The sequence below is a fragment of the Triticum urartu genome, chromosome 7 (genome assembly GCF_003073215.2).
Source record: "Triticum urartu cultivar G1812 chromosome 7, Tu2.1, whole genome shotgun sequence".
Lineage (NCBI taxonomy): Eukaryota > Viridiplantae > Streptophyta > Magnoliopsida > Poales > Poaceae > Triticum > Triticum urartu.
Window position 1 is genome coordinate 299353828 of NC_053028.1, and position 14532 is coordinate 299368359.

A 14532-nucleotide genomic window follows, 5' to 3' on the forward strand; every position below is an offset into this window, starting at 1 on the left:
GTCGGAGTGATAACTTCTCTCGGAGTGGCTGTCGGAGTCGGAGCTGGATACCCATTCACCAACATGAGCTTGATGTCTTCGTTTTGTGTAGCTCCTTGATGATTTTTCCTTCCTTTCTGAATCCTTGCTTCTCCGTGAGTATCTTCGTTCATAACGATCATCTCCACTCCTTCTCTCTCTTGGTGGTGATTCTTTGCTTCTTCTTTTTGGAGAATCTTCTCTTCTCTTGTAGGGAGCCGTACACTCATTGGAATAGTGTCCGGGTCTTCCACAACTGTAGCAGTTTCGCTCTCGACTAGAAGATCTTTTGTCATTGTAGGACCTTGACTTGAAGCTTCTATCTTTGCTTCTACTCTTGTAGAACTTGTTGAAGTTCTTCACCATTAAGCTCAATTCTTCATTGAAGTTTTGTTTCTCACTTGATGATGTAGGGGCTTCACATGAGGCTTTGTAGGCACCACTTGATTTGTTGTGAAGTTCCTCTTTATCCTTAAGTGACATCTCATGAGCAACAATTCTTCCAATCACCTCCGTTGGCTTGAGATCTTTGTAATTGGGCATCATTTGGATCAATGTGCACACGGTATCATATTTTCCATCCAAGGCTCTTAGAATCTTCTTGATGATGAATCTATCGGTCATCTCTTCATTTCCTAAGCCGGCAATCTCATTTGTGATGAGAGCAAGCCTAGAGTACATTTCAGCGACACCTTCACCATCCTTCATTTTGAACTTGTCAAGTTGAAGCACATCCAACTTGGATTCCTTGACGGAGTCGGTACCTTCGTGCATATCAATCAAAGTGTCCCAAATTTCCTTTGCATTCTCAAGACGGCTGATTTTGTTGAATTCTCCGGGCACAATCCGTTGAAGAGAATATCACAAGCTTGAGCATTGTATTGCAACATCTTCAACTCATCCGCGGTAGCTTCACGGTTTGGTTCTTTCCCATCAAAGAAGTCACCTTGCAAACCAACACACACAATAGCCCAAACGGCGGGGTTATGTCCAAGAATATGCATTTTCATTTTATGCTTCCAACTAGCAAAATTAGTACCATCAAAGTAAGGACCTCTACAGTGATAATTTCCCTCGCTAGACGCCACACTCTCCTAGGTTGTGAAACCAAGGCTATGACCACCAAAAGCTATGGAGATCAAAGCAAATGGAGACCAAAGCTCTGATACCACTTGTAGGATCGAAAGTATGTCTAGAGGGGGGGTGATTAGACTACTTGACCAAATAAAAACTTAACCTTTTCCCAATTTTAGTTCTTGGCAGATTTTAGCTATTGTAGGACAAGTCAAGCAATCATCACACAATTCAAGCAAGCATGCAAAGAGTATATTGGCAGCGGAAAGTAAAGCATGCAACTTGCAAGAATGTAAAGGGCAGGGTTTGGAGAATTCAAACGCAATTGGAGACACGGATGTTTTTCCCGTGGTTCGGATAGGTGGTACTATCCTATATCCACGTTGATGGAGACTTCAACCCACGAAGGGTAACGGTGGCGCGAGTCCACGGAGGGCTCCACCCACAAAGGGTAACGGTTGCGCGAGTCCATGAAGGGCTCCACCCGTGAAGGGTCCACGAAGAAGCAACCACCCACAAAGGGTCCATGAAGTAGCAACCTTGTCTATCCCACCATGACCATCGCCCAGGCGATCTCTTTGCCCTTGCAAACTCCTTGGTTCAACTCAACAATCTTGTCGGAGGCTCCCAAGTGACACCTAGCCAATCTAGGAGACACCACTCTCCAAGAAGTAACAAATGGTGTGTAGGTTATGAACTCCTTGCTCTTGTGCTTCAAATGATAGTCTCCCCAACACTCAACTCTCTCTCATAGGATTTGGATCTGATGGAAAGAAGGTTTGAGTGGAAAGCAACTTGGGGAAGGCTAGAGATCAAGATTCATATGGTAGGAATAGAATATCTTGGTCTCAACACATGAGTAGGTGGTTCTCTCTCAGAACATATGAGTTGGAATTGTGTATGTGTTCTGATGGCTCTCTCCATGAATGAAGAGGAGGTGGAGGGGTATATATAGCCTCCACACAAAATCCAACGGTTACACACAGTTTTCCAATCTCGGTGGGACCGAATCAACAAACTCGGTCGGACCAAAAAGGTAAACCTAGTGACCGTTAGAGATTTTCGGTGGGACTGACATGCAACTCGGTAGGACCGATATGGTTAGGGTTTGGGCATAACGTAATCTCGGTGAGACCGATTACACAAACTCGGTGAGACCGATTTTGGTAATTAGCTAACCAGAGAGTTGGTCAGGCAAACTCGGTGGGACCGATTTGCTCTTTCGGTGAGACCGAAAAGTTACAAAAAAGAAACACTGAATTTACATTGCAATCTCAGTGGGACCGATTCGCTCTTTCGGTGAGACCGAAAAGTTACGAAAGGGAAACAGAGAGTTTGCAATCCCATCTCGGTGAGACCGAGATCCCTATCGGTAGAACCGAATTGCTAGGGTTTGGCAGTGGCTTATGACAAGTGAAACTCGGTGGCGCCGGATATAAAGAATCGGTATGACCGAGTTTGGCTTAGGGTTTAGGTCATATGTGGATATGGGAAAGTAGTTGAGGGTTTTGGAGCATATCATTAAGCACATGAAGCAAGAGGCTCATTAAGCAACACCTCATCCCTCCTTGATAGTATTGGCTTTTCCTAAAGAATCAATGTGATCTTGGATCACTAAAATGAGTCTTGAGCTTTTGAGCTTGAGCCAATCCTTTGTCCTTAGCATTTTGAGGGTTCCACTTTCACATCCATGCCATGCCAATCATTGAGCTTTCCTGAAATAATCATCTTGGAATAGCATTAGCTCAATGAGCTATATGTTGTTATGAATTACCAAAACCACCTAGGGATAGTTGCACTTTCAACAGCGGACCTCCGCGGAGACTTGATCTTTGACGGATTCGAGCCGCAGCTGAGCGTGCCACACTGTCACAATGGGCATGATCTAGCTCTGCCGCCGAACAGTTCCCTGGAGGCCACACCTGCATCAGCTCCGACCCTTAATTCGGAGCCAACTGCGCCAATCAAGGATGGGTGGTTGGACACCGCCTCGGGGGCTGCACTCTCTACGGCGATCGAGCCGAACACCAGCCCTATTCTCTGCGAAGCCCATGACTCCAAGGAGTCGGACTCCTCTCCAGAATCCAAGCCCTTCGCGCCCCTACTGATCGAACCCGATTGGGCGCCGATCATGGAGTTCACCGCCACGGACATCTTTCAGTACTCGCCCTTCGGCGATATTCTGAATTCACTAAAGTCTCTCTCTTTAGGAGAGCCCTGGCCAGGCTATGGTCAGCAAGGTTGGGATGCGGATGATGAAGAAATTCAAAGCCCACCCACCACCCACTTCGTAGCCACTGTCGATGATTTAACCGACATGCTCGACTTCGACTCCGAAGACATCGACAGTATGGACGCCGATGCAGGAGACGATCAAGAACCAACGCCTATAGGGCACTGGAAAGCCACCTCGTCGTATGATATGTACAGGGTGGACACCCCAAAAGAAGGCAATTGCGATGGAACAGCGGAGGATGACCCCTCCAAGAAGCAGCCTAAGCGCCGGTGTCAGCGGCGCCGCTCTAAATCCCGCCAAAGCAAAAACGGTGATTCCGGCACGGGAGATAATAACACCCCGGACAGTGCCAAAGACAACCACCTCCAGCAAGATTCAGCACAGGACGATGGAGAAGCCAGCCCTCATGAGAGAGCGGCAGACAGAGAGGTTGAGGACGATAATTATATGCCTCCCTCCGAAGACGAGGCAAGCCTCGACGATGACGAATTTGTCGTGCCGAAGGATCCCGTCGAACAAGAGCGTTTCAAACGTAGGCTTATGGCCACGGTGAGCAGCCTTAAGAATAAACAGCAACATCTTAGAGCTGATCAAGATTTGCTAGCCGACAGATGGACTAAAGTCCTTGCGGCCAAAGAGTATGAACTCGAATGCCCCTCCAAGAGCGACCCAAAGCGCAGGTTGCTACCCCGACTAGAGGAGGAAGCACCTAAACCTACATCACCAGCGCATGATGCGGCCGATCGGCCACCCCGTGGCCGCGACAGAGAAGCCTCTCGTCCCTCCACTCAAGCCGTACCCCGGCGCCGCTCAAAAAATACCAAGGCATGGGAAAATGCGCCAGACCTGCGAGATATATTGGAGGACAAGGCAAGGCAAACATGATCGATCTACGGATCGCGTGGGCGCCCCACGGCACGAGACGATAATTGTCACTCCAGATACAGTCAATCCGGCCGGGCCAAACACAGTAGACAAAGCTCATTTGAGCTGCGTCGTGATATAGCCCAATATAGAGGCGCCGCACACCCACTATGCTTCACAGATGAAGTAATGGATCATCAAATCCCTGGGTTTCAAACCCATGAACATCGAATCATATGATGGCACAACAGATCACGCGGTATGGATCGAGGACTATCTCCTTCATATCCACATGGCCCGCGGTGATGACCTACACGCCATCAAATACCTCCCACTCAAGCTTAAAGGACCATCTCGGCATTGGCTTAACAGCTTGCCAGCAGAATCAATTGGTTGTTGGGAGGACCTGGAAACCTCATTCCTTGACAATTTCCAGGGCACTTATGTGCGACCACCAGACGCCGATGACCTTAGCCACATAATTCAGCAGCCAGAGGAATCGGCCAGACAATTCTGGACACGGTTCCTAACCAAGAAAAATCAAATCGTCGACTATCCGGACGTAGAGGCCCTAGCAGCCTTCAAGCATAATGTCCGCGACGAGTGGCTTGCATGGCACCTAGGATAGGAAAAGCCGAAATCTATGGCAGCCCTCACGACACTTATGACCCGCTTTTGCGCGGGAGAAGACAACTGGCTAGCTCGCAGCAATAACATGACCAAGAGCCCTGGTAATTCAGATACCAAGGACAGCAGTGGCAGGTCGCGTCGCAACAAGCAAAAGCACCGCATTAACGGCGACAATGCTGAGGATACGTCAGTTAATGCCGGATTCAGAGGCTCTAAACCCGGTCAGCAGAAAAAGCCATTCAAAAGAAATACTCCGGGCCCGTCCAGTTTGGACCGAATACTCGACCGCTCATGCCAGATACATGGCACCCCCGAAAAACCAGCCAATCACACCAGCAGGGATTGTTGGGTGTTCAAGCAGGCGGGCAAGTTAAATGCCGAAAGCAGAGACAAGGGGCTGCATAGCGATGACGAGGAGGAGCCCCGACCGCCGAACAACAATGGACAGAAAGTTTTTCCCCCACAAGTGCGGACGGTGAGCATGATATATGCAACCCACGTCCCCAAGAGGGAGCGGAAGCGTGTGCTAAGGGACGTATACGCGATGGAGCCAGTCACCCCAAAGTTCAACCCATGGTCTTCCTGCCCGATCACTTTTGATCGAAGGGACCACCCCACTAGCACCCGTCATGGCGGATTCGCCTCATTGGTTCTAGACCCAATTATTGACGGATTTCACCTCACTAGAGTCCTTATGGACGGCGGCAGCAGCCTGAACCTGCTTTACCAGGATATAGTGCGGAAAATGGGCATCGATCCCTCGAGGATTAAACCCACTAAAACGACCTTTAAAGGCATCATACCAGGTGTAGAGGCCAACTGTACAGGCTCAGTTACACTTGAAGTGGTCTTCGGATCTCCGGATAATTTCCGAAGCAAGGAGTTAATCTTCGACATAGTCCCATTCCGCAGTGGCTATCACGCACTGCTCGGGCGAACCGCATTTGCCAAGTTCAATGCGGTACCGCACTACGCATACCTCAAGCTCAAGATGCCAGGCCCTCGAGGAGTCATCACGGTCAATGGAAACACCGAACGCTCTCTCCGAACGGAGTAGCATACGGCGGCTATCGTAGCGGAAGTACAAAGCAGCCTCTCAAGGCAATTCTCCAGTCCGGCCATTAAACGTCTGGACATCGTCAAGCGCGCTCGGAGTAACCTACAACAAGACCGCCGGGCACGTTCCGAGCAAGCGTAGCAATGCGGCCCCAACCCCAGCCCTCGCGAACTTGCGAAACCAGTGTTGTGCGTACATAACTATGCTCTGGAAATACCATGGGCAAAAGGGGAGGGGCACCATCACGGCACGCCCGAAACACGGCTTAAACCGCACTAGGGGCTGCTGATTTCTTAATTTTCTCTTATTTTCAGGACTCCATTCTTCGGAAGGCTTGTCCGGCAGTACAATCGCCGCACAAACGATACAACCAGGGAAGCAGAAAACTACGCCGCACTATGGAACTCTAAGGTGGTCTCTATAACGAGCAGTATACCTGTTTCTTAATACAATTCGCGGCCTGCCCCTGTCGGGATTTCGGGTTCCGGCAGACCCTTGAGGTTCGAACACTGGGGTGCGCGCGGAGATTTCGCTTCCTACCTTCCTGCACCCCTCCGCCTCGCTAAGATCTAAGCTATGGAAAGAACAACACAAGAGACATAGGGTTTATACTGGTTCGGGCCACCGTTGTGGTGTAATACCCTACTCCAGTGTGTGGTGTGGTGGATTGCCTCTTGGGCTGATGATGATGAATGATACAAGGAAGAACAGCCTCGCGAGGGTCTGTTCTTGGCTGGGGCGATGAACTGCTGGGAGGAGTTCAGCCACCCTTCTCTCTCTCTCTCTGATTGTCTTTCTCCGATTCAACCTCCTATCGAACCTCTCCTCTTAACCCCTCCGATCCCCTCTCTTCTATGGGTGGCTGGTCCTATTTATAGAGGCCCTGGTCCTCTTCCCAAATATCGAGCGGGAAGGGAGCCAAAAATGGCGGGCTAATTTGAAGGGGGACAGCTAGTACTCGCTACCCTGACAAAAGTAGTCTTTGCCTGCACAAAGCTCTGGTGGTGACGCCGTCTTGGGCTCCACGATGACCTCCGTCTTGCAGTCTTCCTGGTCTTGGTCTCGTTGCACTGAAATGGCAACCTTTGCCTGATGCCTCGGTACTCCGCGGCTGCGCTTGCCCCCTTTGCACCAAAGAGGAAAGGAGGACACTGCGCGGGCTGGCACCCGCCTGGCGCCCTTGGTCGTCATGGCTTGCGTCACGGGCACCTCATGAGGTACCCCGCCTTGATCTCTCCGCCTCCTCGTGAGCCAGCCTGATGAGGCCGTGCTTGAGGAAGCTCCGTGTCGTCCGCCCTGCGAGGCTTGGCCCCTCGCGAGGGTCTTGGGTCTGTGTTGATGAAGATGGGCCGTGCTGGGCCCCCTCTTGAGCCACGCCGCAGGCAGCAGGCAGGCAAGTCTGGGGACCCCCGTTCCCAGAACACCGACAGTAGCCCCCGGGTCCAAGGCGCGCCCGGACTTGGCCGTGCAGGGAGGCGGAAGGGCAAGAGCGAAGCGCCGTGGGCCCTAACAGCCTGTGGCCTTGGGCCTTGGGCGCCGCATGGCGGTTGACTGGACGTGGGCGTCTCCACTTCCCCATGGCGCCTCGGCAACTGCACGGATTGGACAAGTCCCTGCATGCAAAGCGGGTCATGATTACCTGCGATCGTGGAGGTCGGCGGTTGGCCTTCGCCGGCTATAAGTACGGAACGGCGCGTGCCCTTCCAGTCCATCCCTTCTTGCTTCTCCTTCTTCCCAATCCTTGCTCCGTCTTGCTGTGATGGCTCCGATCCGCCAGTTCTCGATGGCAGAGAAGGGAAAGGCTCCCCGAGAGGAACCAGACCCACTCCCGCCGAAGAAACGGCTCGTCCCCTGTGGCCCGGACGAGGGGGCCCTTCAGGTGGTATCGAGGCCTTGGTGCGAGCGGGCGCCGCCGGGGTTCCTTCTTCCATTGTACTCCCACGTCGAGGGCCCTGAAGGAGCTGATGCTGACCGCCACGGGCGGCGCCGCCATCGGCGCCGACGGGTCACGAAGGTGTGGGTCGTCCCCCCTGGAGTCCACACCGAGGGCTCCTCCCAAGAGTTCATGCTCCACGTCGCCATTCCTCTTCAGTCTTGTATTCGCCTTCCTCCCTTCTTCGCCTCCATCATCCCGCAGGGGGAGCCCCTGGAGCTCTGGCTGCAGCACGCCGGCTGCAGCACCCTCGCGACCGAGGCAGAGGTCGTGGTCGTTGCCCCGGGCGAGGTCTTCATGACTCGGGGCTGGAGAGAGATCGCCCGGGTTTGCAGGACAAGGGGCGTCTTCACGATCCACTTGGATTACGATGGTGCTTCGGTGATGCTCTGCAAGGTCTTCGATGCGAGTGGGCGCCGGCTGGAGTGCTGCCCCGGGAGAGGTGGCCGGGGCCCTGCTGCAGCAAGGACTGGGCCCGCTGACCGCTCCCTTGGTGGCTCCTCAGGCGGAGGAGGCGTCGGAGGTTCCAGCGACTCTGGCGAGCTCTTTGCAACTCTGGAGACAAGCGACGACAGCTACGAGCCCCGAGCCGGCTCCGCTCCTGGAGCAAGGCGGGCTCGTCAGGCCGCCGCCGACTCTGATCTAGATGGGGTTGGCGCCGGTGCTTGACGGCCCACTGTTGATGATGGCGTCTTCTGCTGGGGCACACGTAGTTAGTGTCCCCTTAGGATCTGTTCCCTGTGAGGAATCAAAAATGCGTCCCATGGGGGCTTGTAAGGTGCCTGTGATCCTGTTTTGTTAATATAACCCTTGTCGTAGAATTGTGCGAGCTGCTCATTCCGTCTTAGCTCAGTCCTCCCTTTCGAACCTCACGAGGGCTTGGTGCTCTGCGCCGACAGGTCCCAGTCCCAAGGCGGCTTTAGCCGTCGCTGGTATGCCAGGTCGCGATGCCGTGGTCAAGGCCAGGAGGTGAGCGACCCGGAGTCCGGTAAGAGCCCCTACGTCGCGATGCTCATGAGGTCCCCTTTGGCGCCCAAGCAGCCGTCGTTGGGTGAGAAAGGAGAGCAGCGTCGCTAACACGGAATAGCACTAGGTGCAGGGATGGTGCCATGATAGCTGGCGCTTCCGGGTGATGACTTATCTCGAGAATCAGGGGCCGCTCTTTGGCGTGTCGCCGGGTCCGTGCATCGGCAGGCGCGAGGGTGCTCGGCGAGGTCCTCGTGTGTCTCTCCCCTCTCGCCTTATTTCCCCTATCTGCTCTACGTCCTCGGGTCCCGGCCCTCGAGCGAGTCTCAGCCGTCGCTGGTATGCCAGGTCGCGATGCCGTGGACAAGGCCAGAGGGTGAGGGCTGGAGAGCCAGTAGGAGCCCTGAGTCGTGATGCTCAGGCACCCCCCTTTAACGTGCAAGCGGTTCACGTGGACGAGAGTGGAGGAGACACCGCAAGGGCCTCGCCTGACGCAGCTCCTTTAAGAGATCCTATAGACCCATCATAGAAAAGAAAACGAGGGGTTGCCATGACAATTGACAGTCAGCCATTGGTTGCTTCGGAGGGGTAATGAGGCACTGAAGGCTTGACGAGGTGACGCTATGCGGGGCTGCCACGGCCAGAGCTCAGCCATTCAGGTTTGTCGGTGTTGCAGGGACGGACCCATGCGCAAGCATCGTGCCGTTTGGGAGCAGCTCCGTTAGTTGGCGTCAGCTGAGCAGGCAACTAGGTAAAACACATTAGCCGCGAAGGAGTGGATTCGTTCAAATAGATGCTGGGAAGGCGGACATCACTGGGTCAGGCCCGAGCGACTTGGGGATCATGCAGCCCGAGGGGCGCCCCCAATAAGGTAAGCTAACAACATGAAATAAAAGGGATACATGCCGCAGGGACGGACCCACGCGGCCTGGGAATAATGCAGCCCTGGGGGGCGCTCCCAGCTAGAAGTGATCCTTGAAAGATGTCACCTGATGACGTTGAGGACGAAGGGGTGTTGGTGTCGCAGACTCGGTGGGCTGTGGAAGCCAATCCTCACGAGCCCCTAGGGCTGCGGAACGCCTGGCCTCTTGTGCCTCCATGATGCCGCTATGAGGCGCTGGTACGTGGCAGCCGCGTTCGGCAAGCCGTAAGGCATGCGAACGTAGCTGTGGGGTGGACCTCCGCAGTGCCCCACTCGCGAGGGCTAGAGGCGCTCTAGAGAGGCGACTCGGTTGAGCCCTAGTATGTCGATGCAGACGCGCAGCCCACCATCCTCGCCTGGATGGGGAGCCACTGCTGGTAGACGGTGGCCGCCTTTCATGACTCTTGACTCCTGTAGCTCCTGAATGGCCTTGCTGACGAACTCCTGAAGGTCTGGCTCTCCTTGCCTTACTCCTTCTTGAGGGAAACGTGCTTCGAAACACGCCTCCATGTGGTGCCCAAGCGCCTCCCTCGTGACCCTAGCCAGGTCGGTGGCCCTCCAGGGGAGAGCCCCCGAGCCCTGCCTGAGGAGGGCACCGGGGCGCTTTCCTATGCGATGGAAGGAGGTTCCCCCTGGGCAGGCACGGGTCTAGAGGGGCCTGCCTCCTGAGGAGCCGGGCCGGACGATGTCTTCTTCTTCTTGGGGGCGGTCTCGGGAAGCCTCCTACTTCCGTGATCCGGGTCTTCTAGTGACGCGGCCTGAAAGGCTCGTTCCAGGGAACACATCGCATCCTTCTCTTCACAGGGCACCGTGATGACTCCGCCACTTCCTGGCATCTTAAGGACGTTGTAGCCGTGGTGATTTACAGCCATGAACTTGGCCAGCGCTGGGTACCCGAGGATGGCGTTGTATGGCAGGCGAATGTGAGCGACATCGAAGTCGATGAGCTCGGTGCGGTAGTTGTCGCGTGCCCCGAAGGTGACAAGGAGGCGGACCTGCCCGATCGGGACCGTGGAGCCGTCGGTGACTCCGGAGAAAGGCTTGGTTGGCTGAAGCTGGCTGTAGGGCACTTGGAGATTGTTAAATGTTTCCACGGAGAGGACGTTGAGCCCTGCCCCGCCATCAATGAGGGTCCTGGTGACCACCACATTGCTGATGATTGGGGAACAGAGCATCGGGAGGACTCCGGCTGTAGCCGCACACTTGAGCTGATCTGCTGAGCTGAACGTGATGGCGCACGCTGACCACCTGAGAGGGCGCGTGGCTTCGAGCTTGGGGAGGACTGCATTCACTTCATGGGCAAACTGCTTGAAGATGCGTTGAGAGGCTGGGGCTTGAGCCCCGCCCAGGATGCAGGCGATCGCGCACGGCTCCTGGAAGCCCCCAGCCTCCTCGTCCTGGTGGTGGTACACATTTCTCCTTGGTTGCGGCGGCGGCGGAGGGAGGCCTGCGTTGCCTTGCGGGCGATCCTCGCGAGGCCGACCCCTCCAGTCTCCCTCGCGAGGCGGGTCTTGCCAGCGATCCTCGTGAGGTTGATCGCGCCACCCTTGGCGCGGGCCTCGGTCTTCCCAGCGTCCTGCGTTCCTTCCTCCTCCTCGACCGTAGCCCCGGTCACCACGGTCGGGGCGACGGCCGATCCTTCCTTCTCGCACGGCTCGGAGCTCTTGACATTCGTTGGTGTTGTGGGTGTGGAGGTCGTGGTACACGCAGTACCGGCTGCCCTTGGAAGGCTCGGGCTGATCTCTGCCCCGCTTGGTGTCTGGTTCTGCCGCGAGCACGGCAGCCCCCTTGCACTTCACATCCTTGGCCTTGGGCTTCTTCTCTTCCGGGTCCGCGGCAGGCAGCTCGAGGAGGGAGAGACGCCCTTCCTCAGCCCTGGCGCACTTGGTTGCCAAGTTGAACAGCTCCAAAGAAGTGCACAAGTCTTCATGCATCGCCAGCTCCTCCTTCATCTTGACATCGCGCATGCCGTCGGAGAAAGCTGAGATGATGGCCTCTTCAGTCACCCTGGGAATCTTGAGGCGTGCGTTGTTGAAGCGCTGGATGTACTACTGCAGGGTCTCCCCAGGTTGTTGCTTGATGCGGCGCATGTCGCTCACGGCGGGTGGCCGGTCGCGAGTACCTTGGAAGTTGGCGATGAAGTGGGTGCGCATCTCGTCCCAGGAGGAGATCGTGCCGGGAGCCAGGTTCAGGAGCCAGGTGCGGGCCCCGTCCTTGAGCGCCATGGGAAACCAGTTCGCCATGACCTTCTCGTCTCTGTTGGCAGCTTCGATGCCCAGCTCGTAGAGCTGGAGGAACTCCGCAGGGTCAGCCGTGCCGTCGCAGTGAGGAGGCAGGTCTGGCTTGAACTTGCCGGGCCACGCGACACTGCGTAGCTCGGCGGTGAAGGCACGGCAGCCTGCTGTGGCCACGGGAGGCCTTGGGTGACGGAGAGCTTGGTCTTGCATGTCCCCACGCGCCGCAGCTGGGTCTTGACGTGCGGGAGCAGGAGCATGGTCGCGACGTGCTGGAGCAGGGAGCGCCCGGGCAGCTTCTTGCGGGCGAGGGACTTCCTGGCAGCTCTGCTCTTGCTGCGCTAGCACCTGACGGAGTGGGTTCCGCCCAGTGGCCACGCGCCTTGGAGCCATGGCGCCTTCTTGAGGAGGAGGCGGCCGGGGTGCCGCCGGAGCTTCGTCGCCCGCGCAGGGCAGGGAGCGGTGCAGCGGAACGGACGGCGCAGGAGAGCCCCCTGCGGCGCGGACGAGCTCGGCGACACGGATGAGCCATTCTTCATAGACGTCGTCGACGGGGCGGTAGCGCAGGAGCTCATTCGCCGCGATGAGCGCAGCTCGAGCCTCCATGGGTGCGCAGAGCGCGCGGGACGAAGAACCAGCTGGGGGGAGCGAGGGAGTTGCGGTGCGGCCGTCTTGCCGCACGGACGGATTCTGAGACGATGCTTGCTGCTCGTCCCCCGCCGGGCCGGTGGCGGCGTTGACGGCAGGTGACGGGGAACGGTGAGGACGCCCGCCGACAGGAGCCGTCTGGGCGACGCGGGAAGCGAGAGCGGCCCAGCGCTCGGCGCGGGCCCGATGAGCATCAGACATGGGTGCGATGGTCGGAGGAGAACGGGGTGGTGGAAGACGAATTCCGGCGCACCCCTACCTGGTGCACCAAATATTGGATTTTGGGTTCCGGCAGACCCTTGAGGTTCGAACACTGGGGTGCGCGCGGAGATTTCGCTTCCTACCTTCCTGCACCCCTTCGCCTCGCTAAGATCTAAGCTATGGAAAGAACAACACAAGAGACACATGGTTTATACTGGTTCGGGCCACCGTTGTGGTGTAATACCCTACTCCAGTGTGTGGTGTGGTGGATTGCCTCTTGGGCTGATGATGATGAATGATACAAGGAAGAACAGCCTCGCGAGGGTCTGTTCTTTGCTGGGGCGATGAACTGCTGGGAGGAGTTCAGCCACCCTTCTGTCTCTCTGATTGTCTTTCTCCGATTCAACCTCCTATCAAACCTCTCCTCTTAACCCCTCCGAACCCCTCTCTTCTGTGGGTGGCTGGTCCTATTTATAGAGGCCCTGGTCCTCTTCCCAAAAATCGAGCGGGAAGGGAGCCAACAATGGCGGGCTAATTTGAAGGGGGACAGCTAGTACTCGCTACCCTGACAAAAGTAGTCTTCGCCTGCACAAAGCTCTGGTGGTGACGCCGTCTTGGGCTCCACGATGACCTCCGTCTTGCAGTCTTCCTGGTCTTGGTCTCGTTGCACCGAAATGGCAACCTTTGCCTGATGCCTCGGTACTCCGCGGCTGCGCTTGCCCCCTTTGCACCAAAGAGGAAAGGAGGACACTGCGCGGGCTGGCACCCGCCTGGCGCCCTTGGTCGTCATGGCTTGCGTCACGGGCACCTCGTGCGGTACCCCGCCTTGATCTCTCCGCCTCCTCACGAGCCATCCTGATGAGGCCGTGCCTGAGGAAGCTCCGTGTCGTCCGCCCCGCGAGGCTTGGCCCCTCGCGAGGGTCTTGGTTCTGTGTTGATGAAGATGGGCCGTGCTGGGCCCCCTCTTGAGCCACGCCGCAGGCCGCAGGCAGGCAAGTCTGGGGACCCCCGTTCCCAGAACGCCGACACAACCAGGGAGGAATGGGTGTGCTTCGTATCTTACTTGTTGAGAGGCGACGGGTTTCCAATCCACCCCTTCCTCCATGGACTCCTGGAGTATTACGGCCTCCAACTGCCGAACCTCACGCAGACCTCTATCCTGCACATCGCGGGTTTTGTTGCCGTCTGCGAGCTTTTCCTAGGCTGTGAGGCCCACTTTGATTTGTGGAGGAAGCTATTCTGCCTCGTCCCTCGCAACCGAGGAGTGTCGATATTCGAGGTGGGCGGCGCCAAAGTATGGCGCATAGCCAGGACCGGATACCTGTCCGGTATGCCGAAGAAAGCGCCCTCAGAATGGCCCTCAGAATGGTTCTATATTGAGGATGTTGCTCTCCCCGACCCAGTGCGAAGGGGTCTTCCCGAATTTTCAAGTGCTCCGTTGATGGAACGCCACAGTTGGCGCCCCTGGATCCTCGAGGAGGAAGATAGCGCGGAAGTCCGTCAATTGATGGGCAAGATAAGGACACTTGCCCAGTCTGGATTATCAATAATCGAGGTGATGGCGACTTCCATAGTGCGGGGGGTCCAACCACTTCAATACAGAGGGCTTCCCATGTGGCACTATAATGGGGAGGATGACGCCTCACACTGCGGTCGGAAGGGTCCAGACACCCCTACCGCTTTGGTCAAAATATTAGCCGAACTATGCAGAGGGGAGAAATAGGAGTTCACTCGTCTTAAACATCGAGA